Genomic DNA, 9,486 nt, shown 5'->3' on the forward strand with positions numbered 1-9,486 from the left:
GCTCTTAAGTCACAAGATTGTTAATAGCTAGATTTATTAGTAAGAAAAAGAAAATAAGAGAAAAATATAGAAAGGAGGTGAGGAATTTCCTAGCCTAATAACCCAGAGCCTAACAACTCAATGTGTGTCTCTGAATCTCAGCCTCAGAAAACAACAACCCCTCCCCCCAGCTTCCTGCAGGGTCTCATCTCATAAATCCTTACTACACCCACTAGCTCTCTTACATCACTCCCCAGGAACCAATCCCAGTTCCACAATTAGCCCAGCATCACCCAGGGGGGCAGTGCCTGTGGGATCAATTTCATGGTTCCTGATTGACTCAAATTTAAAACAAATGGAAAGGAAGTCCAAATTTCTGATTAATCAAGTCAAAACACAGATTTCCTTTTCACAAGGATGTTGAGGAAATTTTTAAGGTCTAATACTTTTTATTGATAAACTAACATTGTTATAACAACATGAAAGTAGTTTATATCTAGGTCTAAGTATGATTACTGAAATGTGCTGTTTAAGCTTAAGTTTTATTGATTTATAAATGTAGCTGCCCAGCAGTTACAAGATACTCTTATGTGGGTTGACCACCTGAAAGGGAAGCTGGGAACTGAGGGAAATATGGGTGGAAGGTTTAAAGATTAGGGTATGGAGGACATAAAGAGAGAAAAGAGGCACAGAGCCATAGGATTCATCAGCATAGCATCCAGTCTATTGATTGCTCCTCTGATGGTAAGAGAGAGAGTGAACTAGAGGTGAAAACATTTTTATTGAGGTTTCAAGGAATGGGGAATGGGAGATAGTTGATCAAACATGTCACATGGTAGAGAACTTAGCATCAGCTTGGTAAACAACAAGATAAAAGAGTTGGTGGCTAAGACAATGGAGTAGCCACCACCCAGTCCAGAGGTTCATTTGACCTTCAGACTGCAGGCATGGGGAGGGGTCAGAAAACCACAAGATTTGAGCCCCAGTTCAATGCAAGGATCCAGAAATCAATTATGTAAAATATTAGGAATATATCTATAAGTCTGATACATGAGTACATTGCTCAGATGAGTCGGCTATTGAATGCATCTTTAGTACTTTCGTGATTTGTTCAAGCCTGGAATCCTACATAAATTGTCATTCTGAGTTTGATTCCAGGTATGTCAGGGAGGTCCAAATGTTGTATTCTAGGCCAATCAGAAGGAAGATACACCTAGGTATAAAGGTTGGCCCTCCCTCCAGGTCTGGACCCGAAGCAGAGCCATTTGACCTATCCTTTATTATCATTCACCTTATAATAAATTATATCTAGCTGAGAGATTTGCCTCAGTCTGACTTTTGTTAAATTCTAGTCTCTCCGCACGCATATATATATGTATATATATATGCATATATATATATATATACATATACACACACACACCATCTCATTTTTCCAGATGAATATATGCATAAACTGCTTATCCATCCATTTTGCTTCCTACTTGCTAATACCATCTTTGCCCAAATTCAGGGGAAAAAAATGACTTTAAAAAGCCATTAGAAATATTAGCTCTAACTTAAGATGAATAAAATAAGAACATTTCTACCCAAGTAGAAAATGAGTTCTGTGGGATTGAAGTGCTTTTCAAATTTCACCAGGAAAGCTGTTTGAAGCCTGAATATCTGGAACTTGCAGCTCTGAACCCTTATTTTTTTTCTTAGTGGCTTAAAGTAATTTCTTTTGTTATAGGTTTTGGTTTTTGGTTTTTCTACCCTTCACAAATTTGTGTTGAGGGAATTAAGGCCATGGTGTGCTCCCACTTGTAGTTGCTGCTGCTAGTAAAGCTCAGGCTAGAAGATTAAATAGAACTGATTCATATAGTCATAGTGCTATGATAGTGCATTTGAGAAAAAGGTAATTATAAAGTGAGGTGTTAATGTTCTAGCAAGGTTCTGTTGTAGAAATCTTGAGAATTATCATCTTTTCCCCCAAACTTTTTCCCTTTATGAACTTTCTTATAACAGTTGACACCATCTTCTCCTAATCAATGCTTCAAAGCCTAATTCTCATACCATATATCTAATCTGTGATAAAATCTTCTATTTTCACTACAGTTCTCATTTATGACCCCTTTCCTCCATTCAGTCACTTCCCTAGTCCATGCCTTCATTGCCTGGGCTGCCAAAATAAGTAGCCTTTTTCATATCAAATTTCATTAATCCATCTTTCAATTAACTGCTAAGATGATTTTTACAAATTGTAGATCTGACCTTGTCACTCCCCAGCTTGCTGAGCTCCAGCCAAGATCAAATATAAAATTCTCTATTTGGCACTTAAAATTCTTCATAATCTGGCCCCTTACTTACACTTTTCCCTGAATTCTTTTAAGATAGCTCAAATCCCACCTCCTTTACTGGGCTTCTTCTTCACTTAGATGTTAGCTGACTGCCTTTATCTACTCTGTATGTATCTTCTATGTACTTAATTATTTAGATGTTGCCTCTCCCATTAGAATATAAACCCTTTGAGGAGTCCATCAATTGGGGAATAGCTGAGCAATTGTGGTATATGATGATGACAGAATACTATTGTGCTGAAAGGAATGATGAATAGGATGATTTCCTAAAGAGCTAGAAAGACCTACTGAACTGATTCGGAGTAAAATAAGCAGAACCAGAAAAACACTGTACACTCTAACAGCAATATTGTGGAATGATCAAATGGGATAGACTTAGCTACTACCAGCAATACAATGATCCAGGACAGTTCTAAGAGACTTATGACAAAAAAATGCTATCCACTTCCAGAGAACAAAACGTTTGGAATAGGAATAAAGATGATATAAAATAGGAATAAAGATGCATACAATTTTCACTTGTTTACTTGGGTATATGTTTTGGGGTTTTTATTTTATAAGATTATTCACTTACAAAAGTGAATACTATGAAAATATTTTGAATGATAATACATTTATAACCCAGACTGAATTGCTTGCCAGCCGTGAGAGGAGGGAGGGAGTCAATTTAGATCATATAAGTTCAGAAAACTTATGCAGAAATTTATTACATGCAATTTGAAAAAAATGTTAAAGAATATAAGCCTTTTGTATGTGTGTGTAGGTTTTTCTTAAGCAAAAAAAGATCTTCATGAAGAAAATTAGAGCATTGAATGGTACATAATTTTACTGCCTCCCTAAAACTGGTAGTAGTACTAAATTCCCACTCACTTTTAAATGTTCATCTCAAATACCCTTTCTCTAGAGAGCTTACCCAATCTGCTCTTATTAACTGCTTTGTCCCATCCTCCTCATTCCTCAGAGAGCACATTGTTTTCTAATGCTCTATTATGCTTATCATGTATCAATATTTATCAGAGCTATCTGTGTAGTCTTTTCTTTTTAGACAGCAAACTACTAGATGACAGGAATTATGTTCTATTCAAACTTTGCATTTTTGCTAGCACATACCACAGTGCTCTATATACTGTACAGTAAGAGAAAGAAGAGTTATCAAAAGTGTTCCAAGAAGGTCCTTAGAGGTCCCTGAGAGCCTTTTTGGGGGTCTCTGAAGTCAAAACTATTTTTATAATAATATTAAGGCATTTTAATTTCCAATACAGTAAATATCAACAAATATAACCTGTAAAAACAAAAGCTTTTTAGGGTTCTCAATAATTTTAAAGAGAGTACTGTGTCCTGAGATCAAAAAGTTTGAGAACTTCTATAGTAGGAGCTTTTAAAAACATTTGTTGTATTGGTTGCTGTACGAAAAGCTTCCAATACAAAATTTATTTTAAAAGATATTTAAAATACTCAGAACCTTAAATATTATAAGATTATTAGCATTTAGAAGTTATATCCCTGTCCAACTTCTAAACAACACAAGTTCACACTATTTTCTGTGTTTTGTATGTATGTGAACATAAGACTATGAAGATCTATTTATCAAATTATTCACTATAACCTTTATTCTCATAATGTTTTCTTTATATCACAAATTTTACCCATAAAGTGGGATAGGGACCAGGAAGTGACTTTGTTCTGACATCTGTGACTCCTAGCACCACCACCATGGAGTTTCAGGACCATATTCCCCTTCAGACTGTAGAAGTGGCAGGATTCTTGAAAGCAGTTAAAGAAAAAAAAATGTTAACAATAGGTTAGCCCATTCTTGTCAGGATATTTTTTTTCTCCTTAATACTTTGTATCATACTACCAGTGCTCAAATATACCAAAAAACATGATTTTGTTAGAGAAGGATCAAATTAGTCCATTAACCTTCTGAATTGTAACCTTTTATCATTAGTCAGAAGATTTAGGAATAAAATAATGGCAATTCCTCCAAGGTAAAAAAAAAAAAAAAGGAAAAAAGAAAAAAGAAAGCATCTGCTGACTTTTATTCTTTCTTTCTTTATTTATTTTTAAAACCCTTACCTTCTGTCTTGGAGCCAGTACTGTGTATTGGCTCCAAGGCAGAAGAGTGGTAAGGGTAGGCAATGGGGGTCAAGTGACTTGCCCAGGGTCACACAGCTGGGAAGTGTCTGCGGTCAAATTTGACCTCCTGTCTCTAGGCCTGGCTCTCAATCCACTGAGCTACCCAGCTGCTCCCTCTGATGACTTTTAAACTGAGTAAAATTTACAGTCTGCTGATACTAGAGTAAATGTACAAAAGTTAAGTTATTAAATGACAATTATACTAAAGAAAATGATGCGTTACTATCCACTTTGTTGCACTAGGCTCTTCCATCTGACTTTCAGCTGAAACCTCCAATATAGGCCTCTTCCTACATTTGAATGTTTCCTCCTTGAAAGCAGGAACTAACTTTTTTTTGAGACTTAAGTCTTCCTATCTGTGAAAAGCTTAGTGGCACAGATCTAATCTCATTGCTATTGGCATGGAAGCCTTGATTTGATCCATTTTTCGAACTTGGGCCAATTCACCTCTCTTTATATAACCTGATTGCCCTCCAGGTCCAGAGCCTCATCATTTTGGGGTTAGATAAAAAAGCTTTAAAATTTCCCAGAATTGGTGGTAAAAGAATACAGCAGGACTATTTCAGTGGACTTTAATTGTGAGTTAATCAGCATTTCCAACAGTCAAATAAGCATTTATTGAGTTTCCCTTATGTGCCAAACACCGGACTAATCAGCTATGGGATATGCCAAAAATTATTAGGAAAGAAAAATCAGCACATATCAAATAATCATTTTATCAAACTGAGATTAAAAAAATTTAAGCCATTTAAATAATAGTAACTGATATAACATTCATTTTTTAACAATAGTAAAATATTCATTGAATAAAATTAAAGATGAAAAATAGAAGAAGAGTAAATGAAAAATTTAATTTTTAAGTACATTGCAAAATACCTGGCAAAAGTGGAAAATTTTCTTTTTTGTTATAGAATTTCTATTCACTTTATAAATGTTCACTTTAATAAATGGGAGCAGGAGTATATTTAGTATACATACACACTAAAATGTGATTTTTTGAGACTTCTAAACTATACTTACTGTGTTCTTCTCACTGGCTTAGTTATAGATTTGGGACATTTTTAGTAATTTTCTCAACTCATGTTTTACAAATCATTTCTGTGAGAAAACATGACAATGCATTAATAGTTTGCCCTACTTTCTCTCCTTGCACTTTGTGGGCATGTCCCTCTGTTGGTTTTCTAATGTCATTACAAGTCATTCTTAATTTTAAAAAAAAAAAAGGTTTTCCATTGCTATCTTTTGTTTCATATGACTTACATTTCTCCCTGGGTCCCCTTTCCCTGCTCTCATCACAAAGAACTTTTTTTTTTAAAGAGAAAAGTTGAAGAAAAACAAAGAAATCAGCAAAAATCAATCAATACATCTAACAAATCTGACAATGTATGTTTTACACCTCTGGACAACCTGCTCCCTCAGCCCAGACCACCCTCACCCTCTGCAAAGGAATAGATGGAAATGTATTCTCATATTTCATCTTTGAAGCCAAGACAGTTCTTTGTAATTTTGCAATATTCATTTTTTTAAATTGGGGTTATTTTTCTTTCCATTTGTATTGTAATCATTGTGTATGTTGTTTTCTTGATTCTGCTTACTTCACTTTGCATCAGTTCATTTAACTATTTCTATGCTATTCTGTATTCATCATATTTGTCAGTCTTATAGCACAGTAATATTCCATTACATTAATGTACCACTATTTGTTTAGGCAACCCCCAGACAATGGATATTGACTTTGTTTCTGGTTCTTCACTGCTACAAAAGGTGGTGCTCTAAGTATCTCGATTGTATATAGAACCTTTCTTTTTATCACTGATTTCTTGAGCCCTAAGGATTTTAAACCCCTGAATTTTCATAACATTACCCTTTTTTTGTTGTTGTTTATTTGTTTTTCTAATTTCTACTTACTTGGTGGCTGCTCCTCAGATTCCTTTGTGGGATCATCAACCTTGTTCCACCTCCTCTATGTGGGTGTATTCCATAGTTTTCTCCTCTGCTCGCTTCTTTTTCTTTCTATACTTTTACCAATTTCATAAGCTCCTATGGGCTGAGATCACTTTTATATGTATAGTTCATAGATCTATATTATATATCCAAATCAGTTTTTCTCCTGTATTGCAGTTCCACATGACCAACTAACTATAAGAAGTGAATAGGGGTTAAGTAGATTCAGGAAATGAGTGAAACACCCTTTTTCCTAATAGTTTGACTGTAAAAGGTAATAAAGATATAGAATAGAAGACAGTAACTTGAGAGAATAATGAACAACTTTTTAAGGATGGTAGAAAACTGAACATGTCTGTAACAGTAAGGAAAGAACCAGGGGAAAAGAAGAAGTTGAAAATTAGAGAGAATTGTTGACAACCGGGGGGACAATTTGCTAAAGGAGAATGAAGGCTTAAGATCAAGATAATGAGTAGAAGTGTTGTTGTTATTTGAATCTCTAAATTTATGGCATATGTTTATTGTATCATTAAATGTATAATTAATTAATTATTTTGGCCTCATGGCATAGCTTATATCACTGTTTTATATTTTATTTATCTTTTCATCTCAGTATATAGTCTGCTCAGCAGTATATAGTTTGTTCAGCAGAATGGAGACCTAAAGTTAGCTAAGTATCCCATCCCAGGTTTCCATGTTTACTTTTGGTTTATTAGAGGTCACTCTATGAAGGTTTATCAGCTGCTCCAAGTTACTCTGGGTCCCAAAGACAGTCAATTTCTTCAAGTTACTCTGGGTCCTTGGGTAAAGAGATTCATTTTTATACTTCGTCACAGATATGATAGGGCAAGATAATTACCAAGATATTTACACAGTGTTTATCTTTTTAGGCTCTACACAACTGGGTTCAAACTATATTTCCAGCCTCATTGGACTTTACATTTGCCTTTGACATTCTGAAATCCAGGCAAACTGGCCTTCTCTATGTTCCCTCATATTATATATCTTCCATCTTTCCTTTTTGAGCCTTGTTGATTTGGAAAAACACAGAATCACTAAAATGGTCAGAAAAAACAAATCTTTAATCAGGTAAGAGACAATTTCTTAACATTCCACTACCAGAGTCAAGTACTTAAAACCAAACAGAGCCAGAGATCTGGGACTCTGGGAACAGTGTCTCTAGGACAATGATGGGCAACCTTTAGAGCTTGGTGTGTCAAAATTCGCCAAAAAAAAAAAACCAAAGCATAACTCAGGAAGTGTGTCACTTCGAGGAAAAAACCATAATTTCACAATATTTAGTTTAGTTTAAATAACAAAAGTATATAATTGTAATATATAACTGTATTTAATAAACCAAAAACTAATTATTTAACTTACTTGCTTAGTGACAATTGTTTTGGCCTACAGACCTCCAGCACAGTGTCTACATTACACTACAGCAAATGTTTCATCCTCTCGGCATGCGGCCCCACACTTCTCTATATGCGACTGCATGCAGCGCGTGCCATCGAAAATGTGGCTACATGTGTCAGTGCTGACATGCATGTCATAGGTTTGCCATCAGGCCTCTAGGAGAATGCACTGCCAAAGATGATTCTCCAAAGAGTGACAGAACTAGGGGTCTTATATACCTTTTGGGGAACAAAAGAAGAGGAAGTAAGATTGATTAGTTCTAATTAGCAAAAGGAAATGATGAGCTCAGGACTTCATTAACAGGAAGGGGATAATGTTTACTCTGGATTCAAAAAGATGTTTCCAGCCAGAGGATGGACTACCAGGGAGGGGTCTCTGACTACTATGGGAGAAACTCTTAAGACTTGATTGCATACTAATTTTATCTAAACTGGGATCATTAAATAATTTAAGGTCTTTTGCTCAATATGGGGATAAGGTCAGTCTGGGACTACCCCCAAGGCAAGCTCCTAAGGGCCTGGGGCAAACTTAGAGGTTTCAAAAATATAGTTGACAGCCTTTACCCAGGCCTTCTCCAATGCTGAGAAGTTTCTCAATGGAGAAACTGAAACCAGGAAATGTGAATCTCCATTGAATGACATTATAAATCTATGCAATAAATTTAGAGGTTCAGACACCAGCACTTCTACTCATTTTCTTGATCTCAAACTTTCCATTCTCCTCTAGCAGATTGTCCCCAGGCGACCAATCATCCTCTCTCCCTAATTTTCAATCTCTTCTTATTCTCTGGCTCTTTCCTTACTGTTATAAATATGCTCAGTCATCTACCATCCTTAAAAAAGGCCACCATTCTTTTAAGCAAGTGACTATCAACTTATGTCTCTTTTACAGTCAAACTACTAGGGAAAAACTGTTTTCACTTATTCGCGAACTACATCCACTCACTCCCCTCCTAAACCTCTACCTCAAAAAGTCTCTTTCTTTCTTTTATGACAGTACCATATTCTTCATGAAGACTTTTATGACCCAACGGCTAGAAAATACCCCCTCTCTCCAACTACTCGAATTTAAATGTATGTTTGTATTTGTTTGTATTTATTCAATTTATAGTTACTACTTCAGATATTTATATATGTACTTCTTGTCTCCCCAATAAAATGTGAGCTCTTTGTAAGGATTATTTCTTTTAATTTTTTTTCATTTTTCCCTCAATTACATAAAAAACAATTTTTAATCTTTTTTTTTTAGCCAAATTGCCAAATTCTCAGCTTTTCTTCCTCCTCCCTCCCCCTCCCTGAGACTGCAAGCAATCTGATATAGATTTTGTACGGATTATTTCATTCTTTGTAATTAAAAAAAATATTTTCCCAATCCACAAGCATTTTTATTAGGGGTAAGGAAGTTGGATCAGATAGTCTTCTTCTAGGGTTTCTTTCAGCCGTTATTCTTTCAAGCGTAAATCAAAGGGATGCTTTTATGGGAAGAGACTGCTGATATGACAGTAAGCCTGCATTGTAATGCAACCTACTTGAGGCCGGAACTCGGATGCGCCACTCCTTGTTTCCGTTTTCCACGGGGGACCATTGAGGCGGCGGCATCCGGGTGGCTGGAGCAGGCGATTTCAGTTTCTGGAGAGGTGAGAGGATCTCTACGCTGTGCTTGCGGCTTGTGG

Source organism: Gracilinanus agilis, chromosome 3 (genome assembly GCF_016433145.1).
Source record: "Gracilinanus agilis isolate LMUSP501 chromosome 3, AgileGrace, whole genome shotgun sequence".
Taxonomy (NCBI): Eukaryota; Metazoa; Chordata; class Mammalia; order Didelphimorphia; family Didelphidae; genus Gracilinanus; species Gracilinanus agilis.